This window comes from Oryctolagus cuniculus, chromosome 9, assembly GCF_964237555.1.
Source record: "Oryctolagus cuniculus chromosome 9, mOryCun1.1, whole genome shotgun sequence".
Taxonomy (NCBI): domain Eukaryota; kingdom Metazoa; phylum Chordata; class Mammalia; order Lagomorpha; family Leporidae; genus Oryctolagus; species Oryctolagus cuniculus.
Genome location: NC_091440.1, coordinates 25,539,394 through 25,553,057, shown reverse-complemented (window position 1 = coordinate 25,553,057; position 13,664 = coordinate 25,539,394).

Genomic DNA, 13,664 nt, shown 5'->3' with positions numbered 1-13,664 from the left:
AATTTAATATTATGATAGCACTTCAATATATTCTATAAATCTTATCACTTGGGAAACTTGAAAAACCTATTCAGAGTTAACTGTACTATGCTACTATTAGCAATAACTAAAGTATCCTATTTGTAAATGTCTTTTACCTCAGCAGGCACTATGATTTAGTAATCGTATCTGCTATAGTATAATGAAATACAGTGGTTAAATGTTTCAGCTTAGAATAAGTTTAGGTCAAATATATACCAAGCCATTCAATTAGTTCCATAGTCACAGATGTATATTTATTAATTTAAATCTGAGCTTTCTTCTCATTTAAAAGGTAGAGAAAACACCATCCCTCATGTTTTTCCAAAAGTTAAGCAAAATTTTATAAAAGTTTCACATGTAAATACTATACACAATTTAGCTATTATATCAAAAGTTAGACAGTTTCTATACAAAAATAAGAACAAAACATTAACTATATTTTATAACTAAGATAAAATGAACAAAAGATTTGTATTCACTGTATTTAATGAATTTAAACGAAAAGTAAAATAAGTTTTTACATGTGATTAGACAAAGAGTATATAGCACGCTACTCTGTTATCTAATTTTGAGACAATATTATGTGATATTTTAAGTGTCTGTAAAATCAACACTGAGAAAAACTAAAATAATAGGAGAAACGGGAGAGAATAGATGGAGATTTTCTCCTCATTATCCTTGAAATCATGAAGAAGGCAGATACACATGGATAAAAACCATTCTCTCATAATAGAATGTGAGAGAATAGAAATAAAATGAAAGTATGGTCAACCTATTGTCTGTTCCATAGCTTCACATCTCATGTGAATGACTTGGGTCTGGAATGTCCCTTGGTCTGTTCCACAACAAACATTGTGATAGCATTATGTAATTATTTTTCCAGTTTTCTACTTGACAATTTTGTTAAAATTGCATTTGATTAATGTTTACTCTTACTTTTTGAAGATTTGTTTATTTGTTAATTTATTTGAAGCAGAGTGAATTAGAGGGAGAAACATGAGAGCGAAAATGAGAGAAGGAAGGGAAGATGGAAGTGAGGAAGGAAGGAATGAAAGAAGGGAGGAAAGAAGGAAGTCAGACAAGAAAGAATCTTTCGTCTGCTCTCCAACAGCAAGGTCTGTGCTAGGCTGAAGCTAGGAATCAAGACTCTACCCTGGTTTGCAAAATTGATTTCAGGGGTCCAACATCTCGAGCCATAATCTCCTCCCTTAGGTGCATTATCAGGAAGCTGGATGGGAAGTGGGAGTGCCAGACTCAAACTGGCGCTCTGATACTGAATGCTGACACTGCAAGGAATGACATAATGCACAATAACACTGGCACTCCAACTTTTTAAAATTATTATTAAAACTGGTATTTTAATGACTAATTTAATTTAGTTATGTTTGAATTTTAGTATGCAGTGATAAAATGGATCCTTTCATACACACTATTATTTGTACATTTTTATAACCACTTGGAAAAACGGAACAAAAAATTCAATAGTTTCTCCTCTGATGAGCTTATCCAACAAAATTGTTAAATAAGTGTGCAGAGGCTGGCGCTGCGGCTCAATAGGTTAATCCTCCACCTAGCGGCACCGGCACCCCAGGTTCTAGTCCCGGTCAGGGCGCAGGATTCTGTCCCGATTGCCCCTCTTCCAGGCCAGCTCTCTGTTGTGGCTAGGGAGTGCAGTGGAGGATGGCCCAGGTGCTTGGGCCCTGCACCCCATGGGAGACCAGGATAAGTACCTGGCTCCTGGCTTCGGGTCAGCGCGGTACGCTGGCCGCAGCTCACCTGCCACGGCGGCCATTGGAGGGTGAACCAAAGGCAAAAGGAAGACCTTTCTCTCGGTCTCTCTCTCTCTCTCTCTCTCACTGTCCACTCTGCCTGTAAAAAAAAAAAAAAGTGTGCAGAGACATATTCATGACAATACTCTGTGAAGAATTGTATGCAATAGTAATTATATCTAAAATTGTAATTTTTAATAGTATGACTCAGTAAATGACCTTAGAGCAATATTAATTGTTATTAATTATTATCTAGTTGGTATATTCTGATACAACAGGGTATCATATTTACAGTATTATCTAGTTTAATGTATATAAGCTATATACCTATGTATTAATCTGATCATGTTTATGCATAGTTATATATAATGCATATGTATTTATGGTTATATAAGCACATGTGCTTATGAAAATGTGTGATACATAGCAGTTTTTTTTCTGGTAGGGTATTGCAAAATAGCATAAAACATAATTTAATCTATATTATGTTCAATCTGAAAACTACATAAAAGGTTAATGTCTTGACCTGGAGTGGGTTGGGGCAAGATGGTGGTTTTGACAGTTTGACATTTGGAGTGGCACAGGGAAAAATGGGTAATTAATGAATAGAGGGGATAAGAGCAGGTGGCAGAATCACAAAAAGTTCTCGTGGAGTGGCCCAGGAATCTACCAGAGACTTCTCAAGTCCAAGCCAGGGGAACCAGAGAGGTGGCTAAAGCACAGAGAAGGAGCAGCACAAGGACCCAGCAAGGAGACAGGCGCCACTTCCTCAGCAAACCAGGTGAGAGGTTGCAAGTTCTTGGAGATGCACACAGTGATGAGTGGGGAAATTTGATGAAGAGCACTTGGAGCTCTCAGTGGGAAGGAAGAGAAATTCTGGGGGGTGGATGGAGAGGTAGAACATGTCACAATCCATTGGTGTCTCCTCCCTCCCTCCAGTGGAGCTACAGCCTTCAGGGAGAAGCTATATTGATTGCTTACATTTTTTGAGTGTAGGCAGTGGGCTGCTACTTTTACCTCTCGTGCACAAACCCAACAGTTGTGGTCGCCACCTCACAACACACCCCACCCAGTAACAAGGATCACAATTCAGAGTGACTTCCCCTCTATCATGCAAGTTGTACAACTACAAATAATACTAAACATCAAAAACCTACGCTCATTTTAAGAACAAGTGAGCAGGGACTCCAGCCCCAGTAGGTGTGGTTTAGCACACCAAAGTCCTGGTACCTGCCTCCATATGGACCCAGAAAGAAACAAAGGTCCAGGAGATGGAATGTGTGCTTCTACTTGCAATGGGCACACATAGTGGCTCATAGCAGAGGGAAATCAATTTAAAAATAAAACCAAACAGAAACCAAACAGAAATGCCAAAGAACAAAGGTAAAATCCTGAATAAGAATAAGGAAGAATTTTTGAAATCACCAATGGAGCAATCTAAATCTTCAATAATAGAGGCTAAAGAAGATGATTGAGACCATGCCAGAAAGGAATTCAGAAAATTAATAATGAGACTACTTAGAAGCAATTAGAAACAGATTCAAGATCTAAATGAAAAGCACTCCCAAGAAATTTAGATTTTAAAGAGAAACCAAAATGAAATACTGGAAATGAGAAATTTAATTACCAGATAAAAAATGCAGTGGAATTTCTTAAAAATAGAACAGATGAGATAGAAGAGAGAATATCAGAACTAGAAGACAAACTTCTAAAAATAATGCCATCAGACCAAACACAAAAAGAAGAAATTAGAAAATTAAAAATTATGGTTGAAAATTTACAAGACTCTATCAACTGATCCAATGTACAGATCATGGGAGTTCCAAAAAGTGTGGAAAGAGAGAATGGATTAGAGAGCCTTCTTAATGAAATTATATCAGAAAACTTATACAATAGGAAAATTGAAAGAGAATTCCAAGTACAAGAAATACACAGAACTCCCAACAGAGATTATCAGAAAAGGAATTCACCATGACACATTGTGTTAACACTCAGCTCAGTGAAACATAAAGAATAGATTTTAAAATGTGCCTGGGAGAAATGACAAATCATATTCAGAGGTAATCCAATTAGATTCACACCAGGCTTCTCATTGCAAACCCTACAGGTAAGGAGACAATGGCAAAATATATTCCATCTTATAAAGGAAAAAATAAAACTTCTCAACCCAGAATACTGTAGCTTGCAAAACTCTCATTAATGAATGAAGGAGAAATAAGGATTTTCCACAAAAACTAGAAATTCAAAGAATTTGTATCTTCACATCCAGCCATATAATGCTGGCTCAATGATGTGCTACACATAGAAACGCAGAAACAGGAACTTCATTACAAAAGATGAACATAGAAAATGACCCAGCAAAAGCACAAACTAAATCCAAAATATATAAACAGGTTTATTTAAGGAAGCATGTCAGGGAAAATACAGTATTTAACAATAGTCACACTGAGTATAAATGGTCTCAACTTCCAGCTAAAAGACACAGACTAGCTGAATGGATTATAAAAAAAGAACACCCATCTATCTGCTGCCTACAGGAAACACACCTTGCCAACAGACACATGCAGAATGAAAGTGAAAGGATGGAAAAAGATATTCCATGCAAACAGAAATCAAAAAAGGGCTGGTGTAGCCATCCTAATAAAAGACAAAATAGGCGTTAACACAAAAACTATTAAAGGAGACAAAGGACACTATATAATGATTAAAGGATAATTCAACAGGCAGATGTGACTATCATAAATGTGTATGCCCCTAAGCACAGGGTGCCTGGCTATTTGAAAGAATGATGAGGGATTTAAAGGGAGATACAAACTAAAATACAATAGTAACAGGGACTTCAATACTCCACTTTCAGGAATCAAGCAGACAGAAAATCAACAAGGAAACAACAGACTAATTGACACTATAGACCAAATAGACCTAGCTACAGAGCCTTCCACACTACCGAAAAGACAACACGTGTTTCTTCCCAGTGCATGGAACTTTCTCTAGGATTGAACATATGCTGGGCTATAAAGTGAGTCTCGGCAAATTCAAATTCATCTTCTCAGACCACAATGCAATGAAGCTGGAAATCAACAACTCAAGAATCTCTACATAACATGCAAACACATGGAGAATGAACAACATGTTTCTGAATGATCAGTGGATCATAGAAGAAATCAAAAGATAAATAAGAAAATTTTGGAAACAAATGAAAACGACAATACAACTTACAAAAAATTGTGGCATACAGCAAAAGCAGTGTTAAGAGGAAAGTTTATAGCAATTGGTGCCTACATCAAGAAACTAGAAAGGCACCAAATAAATTAACTTTCTATGCAACTCAAGGATCTAGAAAACCAACAACAAACCAAACCCAAAACCAGTGGAAGAAAAGAAATAATTAAAATTAGAGAAGAAACCAACAAAATTGAAATTAAAAAAAAAAAAACAATTCAAAAGATCAGCAAAACGAAGAACTGTTTTTTTGAAAAAATAAACAAAATTGACACACCATTGGCCCAACTAACCGAAAAGAGGAGAGAGAAGACTCAAAATCAATAAAATTGGAGATGGTAAAGTAAATGTAACAACAGACACCACAGAAATAAAAAGAGTCATCAGACACCACTACAAAGAGAAAGAAAGAATGGGTAACATTATTAGCCAACTACACAACTGATAAAGGATTAATAACCAGAACATACAAAGAGATCAAGAAACTCACAACAACATAACAAACAACCCAGTTAAGAGTTGGGCAAAGGACTAAACAGACATTTTTCAAAAGAGAGAATACAAATAGTCAACAGACACTTGAAAAAATGTTCAGGATCAGAAGCTGTCAGGGAAATGCAAATCAAAACCACAATGAGTTTTCACCTCACCCCAGTTAGAATGGCCCTCATACAGAAATCGACAAAGAGTAAGTGGGGAAAAGGGCATCCTAACTCACTGTTGGTTGGAATGTAAACTGGTAAAGCCACTATGGAAAACAGTATGGAGATACTTCAGAAATATGAATGTAGACCTACCATTTGACCCAGCCATCCCACTTCTGGAAATTCACCAAAAGGAAATAAAATCAGTAAACAAGAGAGCTGTCTGCACCTCAATGTTTATTGCAGCTCAATTCACAATAGCTAAGACATGGAATCAACCTAAATGCCCATCAATCAAAGACTGAATAAAGAAATTGTGGTATATGTACACAGTAGTAAAAAGGGATGAAATATGGTCGTTTGCAACAAAATGAAGCAAGCTAGAAAACCTCATACTTAGTGAAATAACCCAGTTCCAAAGAGACAAATACCATATATTCTCCCTGACCTGTGAGAATTAATAGCGCTCCTAAAGAGAAAGCTATAGAAATGACATTGACACTTTTGGAAACAATGACTTGAATAGTCCATGTCCTGACTGTCTAGGGACAATATTTCATTGTTACTTTTTATTTTGCATTTTCTTTTTTACTTTGTTTTCTTTTTTTCTCTTTTTCATACTATATGTTGAACTTTTTACGTAACATAGAGTTAATCATATGTATATAAAGTCAATTTAAAACAAAAATCCCAGTAAAATAAGAGGGGGGGGGTTAAGAGAGGGAGGAAGCAGTCCAGTATTACTATAGTAGTCCCATAACTTTAAACTGTATAGTTCTGCGTAAAGTTCTGCATACTTATTTCTCAATGTACAACCTAAAAACTTGTCATGCGACTCCAATCTCATTAACATTGCTGGTATAAATGCCATCTCAATTGTTAAAATGATCATATTAAATTTTAAAGTCAACATATAGATAGGTTTAAGTGTAAAAGTGATCATATAAATAACATCAAGTGCCTGGTAATAATTAACAGACAGAATTAAAAATGAAGGAAAGTCCAATACAGGAAGCAGCCCACACAGCAGACTCCAAGAACAACACTCTTGGTAAATAACACTCTGACCTCAGAATCAGCACTTAAAGTTTCCAGGTATGGTTGAAAGGCCTGTGAGAGCATTTCTGGTATGGAAAGCAAATACCGTGGCAAAAAATATCCTGCACAAAAGATACCTGTGAGAACTCAGTGGAAAGAAGGGGCCATCAAAGAAACTTCCAGTTTTCTTATGGCCATGTCCAAATACTGATGGAGTTCATGGTCACAAAAGGCTTCCATAGCCTTGGCAGCCCATGTCAAGAGCCTCGGGTAATCACTGATGTCACAAATAAAGAGTGTAAAGAGTGTTAATTGTTAAAGGAACAACATAAGTCACTGTGTACTTAGTCCCTATGTAGGACCTCCGTCTTTAGTGAGTTGTACTATGAGAATTAACTGCAAATCTTATTCTCAAACTGTACTCTATATGTTGTATGTGTGTGGGGGGATGCAAACTGTTAAAATGTGTACTTAACATGGAGTTGGTCCTTTGTATATAAAATCAAACTAAAAATGAACCATCATAAAGAGGGGGATGGAAGAGGAAGAAAGGATTGTTATAGAAGTCGAAGTGCGAGGGTATGAGTGAAAGAACCACTATAATCCCAAAGCTGTACCTATGAAAAATACATTCATTAAATAAAAGCTTTAAAAAAAAGGAGTAATGAGAATGTCAAGCCAAGACTTAAACTTAGGAAAACAAATGTTGTAAGAACTATCGAGTTTATTTTGATGAACAATTTGAAACTAGTAAAATAAAAAAAAAAAAAGTTAATGTTTTATAAAGGTAATCCCTAATATTAAAATATGTAAAATGATGCATTTCTGAAATGTGTTTAGGTTGCTCTCTAGAGAGCATACCTACATTTAATATTGGAAATGTCTTATATAAAATTGCCTGCCTATATAAATACCCATAAAAATGTAAGAAATAGTTATATAAAGAGGGACAAAGAGTAGTCCAATTAATGAAACAGAAAATTTGTAAGAAGTTTCAATATTGATTATCATGATTTTTTACAAGGAATTTCCATTACTCTTTGAACTATACTAGTGTTTGTTAACATTGATATTTCATAATTTTTCTTTGGGGTTTATTATGTTGTACAAGTTTCTACAATGAAGATGTAAAGTTTCCTGAGGACTATGTAGCAAGCATCACAAAGTGAACCAGAAAGAAAACGTGAACATCTGATTCCATTTCCTTCTCTTTGGGTCTGCAAAGCCTGAGAATTTACATTTCTTTGAATCCTTCTTTAAAGAATAACTCAAGGAATAAATAAAAAATTAGTTACACTGGATATAAGATTAATAAAAATGCAGCTAAGGGCCATGAGTCTGACTAAACTTCTGTCTTTTACTTTTCAGATTAATTACACAATAATTAGTAACTGATCATTAATGAGATTCATGTACATGGGAAACAGTGTATTCACATATTTTTGAGGAACTCTAGCTTAGCGAGGATAACAGCTGATGGAGTCTTTGGCTTCTCTGAAATGAGAGAATCAAAGCACACTGATTCTCTTTTCTTGTGACCCTGCACATCTAAGCTTGGACTGGGGATACTGGCTGCTGTGCATTAAAATCATAAACCACTATTCTGTTACCTGTGCTTACCCTTTATTTAAGCTAAGTACACTTTTGCTGCTTGATACTTAGTATGCAAAGTGACTGTGAATACAGAAACAAACCAAAGATTGTTGGGTTGGTCAAGTATACTGAGTTCTCCCACAGCTAACTTAAAAGTAAAATATTAAAAAAAAGATTAAATAAATAATAAATTGAAACATAGCAATCCATAGAATAACTACCTCTATTGAAAGGAAAGCCTTGGGAGGAGAGAAAGAGAAGAATTTATTTCGGAAACTGTCCAGAGGCATATTCAATGCTTAAAACTAAGCCAGAATGATCAAATTATCTGGGATATGTAACACATATCGACCAGTCATTAACTCACATTTATATACTTTTTTGACCTGTTGATACTAATGTTTTGGTAGAAAAATGGAACAGAGGTAAAAATGTAGCCTCATTCTCTGATTATAGAAAACATTCAGATAGTGTTTAAATTAATTAGTAAGTATAATAACAGATGAAAAAAGCTTTTTAACAAATAAAATATATTTAAGCCATTACTTGTTGATTTTATTAAAATTCTATTGAATATTTTATTATATTAATAAAGACCAGGTGTTCAGGCCATAGTGTGGTAGATACAAAAATTTGAATGTGTACGCTAGCCAGTAAAGTGTTATCCTTGCTGTCCCACCCCTATAAGTGATCCTTGGTCTAGATCTCACTTTTTACTTACTGTTTTTAACTGATTAATATTTTAAGGAGTTTCCCACAAATACATGTGGGCAGTCATTGTGGCACAGTGGGTTCAGCCACTGCCTGGGAAACCTGAATCCCATAATGAAGTGCTGATTTAATCCTCGCTACACTGCTTCTGCTCCATTTTCCTGCTGATTTATCTTGGTAGGTAGCAGGTGATGGGTCAATCGCTTGGGCCTGTGACACCCACACTGGAGACCTGGGTGGAGTTCACAGTTCCTGGCTTCAGCCTGGCACAGTCCTGGCTGCTTTGAGTTTTTACTCAAACCAATGAATAGAAGACTCCCTCTCTGTCTGTCTGTCTCTCCTATCTCTCTCTGTTTTACTCTACCTTTCAAGCAGATACACTTTTTTAAAGATGAGCATTTTAAACATATATGACTAAAAAGCATTGGTATAGATATTCACAAAATTTTTCACTGAATTACACTCCTCACATAACCATATATCTTTTTCTTCACTAGTGGTCTTTTTGTTAAATTCTACATCATGTTATAATATATTCACCCCTGATTTCTTTGTGCTTGTACTACTATTGCATATATTTAGCTTCCATTCTTCCAAAATCTTTGTATTTGGATTGGATGCATCTCTTATGCATAGCATACAGTTAGGTTTGCTGTATGATTCATTCTGAAAATCCTGTTATCTTAAAAAAATGTACTTTTATCTTCTTTATTTAGTGGAGGGTTAAGCATATGAATATAATATAACTCAAAGTATGTCATTGTAAAATGTAAAAGAAAGAATAAGAAAGGAAGGAGGAGTGAGGGTGAGAAGTATCAATATGCTCCTAAATCTGTATATATGAAATACATGAAATTTGTTCAACTTACAGAAATTTAAAAAAAAAACTTGAAAAAAAAAAGAAGCTATAAACTTCATTTCCAAAACAAATGATGTGAAGGATACTGCCTCTGGCCAGTCTTGGCACAGTTTTGTCTGCTGTTTTAGAAAACATAAAATCTGGACCTTTAAATTACTTTAATGTAACACATTAAACACATTACACCAAGATTTTCTATTGGTCCTGTTGTACATGATGTTTGAAACAAATGGTATAACTTAAGAGTGATTTCTTTTGTAAGCTACTCCACATTTTCTTCTTATCTTTATACCCCTGAAATCATACTTTTCTTTTTTGGCTTAGATGTACCTTTTTCATTGGTAACTACTTTTGACCCCTATAAGCTATTTCAAGGTGGCAACTTCATCTATCTTGATTTTAGAAATCATCATGTTTATTTCTTCATGTTTTAGATTTTATTTTCTCCTCTGTCTGGGAGTGCTTGTACAGGAATATTGACATTTCAACAAATCACTGTTATTCCTATGAACTGTATTTTATGGTTTTCTAATGTTCTCTGATCTTGCTTTTCTTTTGGGAAAAATTCTGACTGGATCTTTCAGTTCACTATTGATCAGGCTACTGGAAAATTTCTATCAAGAAGATAAATGGATCCAGGAGGACATTATTAAATAAGAAACAACTTGTAGTTTAGCAACAGACATCCAACTACATCAACTGAATATCAAGTTACTTGTTTCAACCACTGCAATTTTCAAATTTAGTAGTTCAAATTGATCTCTATGCGTATGTAATATTTCTTACTATTTGGAAACAGAAAAACACACATGCAGTTATCTATGCATATGGATAAGCATTATAAAGGTTAATATTTACAAGACTTAGTTACCATTACACAGATCATTTGTTGAAAAGTTCTACTGTATTCCACATAGGTTGCCTTACTTTCTGTTTTTTCCTTTTTCTACTTTTTGTACTTATTTCACTTCTAAAATGTTCCATATTGTCTTTTTATCTATGATCTCACTTCATTTGGGTGATGTTCATTTAGTATTATTTCTCTGAGTGCAAAAAACTTGGCTGATCATATAAAGTGCATTGGACAAGAAAGCTTATGTCATGGTTCTTCTATTTTTTTTTTCATTTGGTGAGATTTACCACTTAGATAAAGGGCTAATCACCTCAATGCAGAATTCTGCTCATTATTGAGTGTATGATTACTCCGTAAGTCATTTCCTGACTCCAGGCCTAAGGCTGAGACAATCCGTACACAACTACTCTTTCTGAGACTTTTGTTCTGAGTTTTAATTCCTTTACCTAAGAAAAAGAGGTGGGAAATTCTCAGAATAATTTCCATTTGCCCAATTACCAAGTCATCTGCAATTCCACTTATCTAGTTCCCCACTATCCTAAGTTGTATTTGTGAGCTCTTAAAAGTATTGGCCTGATTTCTTTTTTATTCCTCACAGTCACAAAATATATTGGCCCCAATCAGTGCACTAACACTGTTTTCCCCTAACTTTCCTGAGTTTGCACTTCACTACTTTTGAATATCATGTGTCATTTCCCTGCAACTGTTTGTATTCTTGGTATCTCCCAGGAGATCCCTACAGCTTCTGTTTACATTTTCAGATTCGTTAACTTCCACATCCCTTCCGCAACGTCTATCAGTTTATTTTTCAGAAATAAGATAGAAGATGGTGATACATCAATCTTGTTAAGTACTCAAAAATTAGAACTGCATCTTAGAATATTTTGTGTAAATTTAATCACAATATATGTGTTTATTTCTTTTTATAGATTTTCAATTTTAAAATAAAATATATTATTCTAAGAAATATAATTATAAAAATGCAAATATAAATGGCCGGCTCAGTGCCGGAATCCATATGGGTGCCAGTTCTAGTCCTGGCTGCTCCTCTTCCTTCTTCTTTTTTGTAAAGTCAAGAAAGGTGTTCTGGTCTGCAGTTTGTTATCATATTCACAACCATCCTCCTCAAAAATAATTCACTCTAATGGTGAGTTGTGGTTTACCCTTTTTTCGTATAGCAACTTTTTAGAGAAAATAGTTTCTATTTCTAGATCATTTCCTCAATGATCTGTGTTTCTCTTAGATTGCTAATAAAACGTAAGTATTGTAGTTATTTTAATGATTTAATATCTCACAATGTATCCTTTTTGCATGTTTGATAATTTTATCTAATGACTATTCTAATACATCAAATACATTTTGTAAAATAAATATATCATTCATTGGCTTAAGCAGAAATTCTTTTAATATTTTCTTTTAATTTTTGTGTTATGAATTAAATTCTTTTTCATAGTACAAAATACTTGAAGAATTCTAAATGTAGATTTTTATGCTTTGTGATTTTTTTCCTAACAAAAAGTCTTATAGACCTTGAATAAAAGCAATAAAATCTAATCATTATCAACTTACCATTAGTTCTGTCAATCTTCTCCTGTTATGTTTATTTCTTTTGTATGTGCCCTATATGTACATATTCCCATTTTGTGTGTACCCTGGCAAACAACTTAATTATGAAATTTATAATGTTCCATCACTCTTTTATCCCTTCTTCTCAGGTAAATGGAGCTTTGACTTGCTTGGTATCATTGCTTCTTTTTGGTCATGATTCTAACCTATCTCACTTTCTATCTCTGAGTTAATCTATGAAGAAAGACATTGTTATGTTGCAACTGTACATCTTGGGCTGATTCTATTGATTTTTGCCTCCAATTCTCACTACAGGATGAGGCTTACAAATATTTTGAGAACAGGGTTGAATCTGAAGAAAACACAGACTTTGAATGTCTTCCATATTAATGTATTTTTGAAAATGAAACCTGAGTTGGGTGGTGATTCTACTATATAAGATTATCAGTTTTCTTGAATAATGCCTTTTTTCTAAAAATAATATAAATAAAGTCTCCCAAGACTTACTGAAACAGAAGGATTTTGAGTTCTTATTGTAAACTGATAAGACACTTTGCATTTGGAATGTTCAGGGCAAATTAGAAAATTCAATGTGAGATGAAAGGCAATTGGTTTATTACTTTAGAATTTCCCTGAAATTCAATCGTAAAATTATTTCCTTAATTTTATATTCTCTTTTTGGCTCATTAAAGTGGTATTAGCAACTCCTATGTTTTCTCCCTATCTAACAACTGGTTTTTCGTACATTTTGTTTTGGCCATGGCGGTTATAGTGTCTAAAGTGGGACCTTTCTGGTGCTATGTTATTTCTGTAATATTTTATTAGCTCATCTTTTATTTATTGTGAATTCAAGTATTTGTACTTTAGGAAACATACAGAACACACATGACCCAAGAGTTTATCCCTGCAATACTGAAAGATGAGGCACAATGAAAAGAATTGATCCTTCAATGTCATTTTAATTATTCATTCCCTCCAAAATTTTTCTTACAGCAGTCTTGTCTCTTTAACAATTGTTCATATTCTAACAGGCATTTAATTGGCAATTGTAAAAGTTTAAAAAAGCATTGCAAATTATGTAATTGCCAATGGTTAGATTATGCTATTACAAATTATAATAGGATAAAATATCTTCCTAAGATGATTTCACCCCCTTGTGAGTTTATTTTGGATTATTTTATTGCAATTAGGAAAAGAATGAATCCTGACTGAAGAGAGTAAAACACAAATAGTACAAATTATACATATTTGAAATTATCAAATTTCAATGTTTGTCATCATTTCATCAATTTTAAAATATAAAAATTACAGAAGAATATTAATGAAATATCTATTATGTCCAAATTAGAAAAATTGGAGATAATTTCTAGTATCTCTTTGTCCAATGT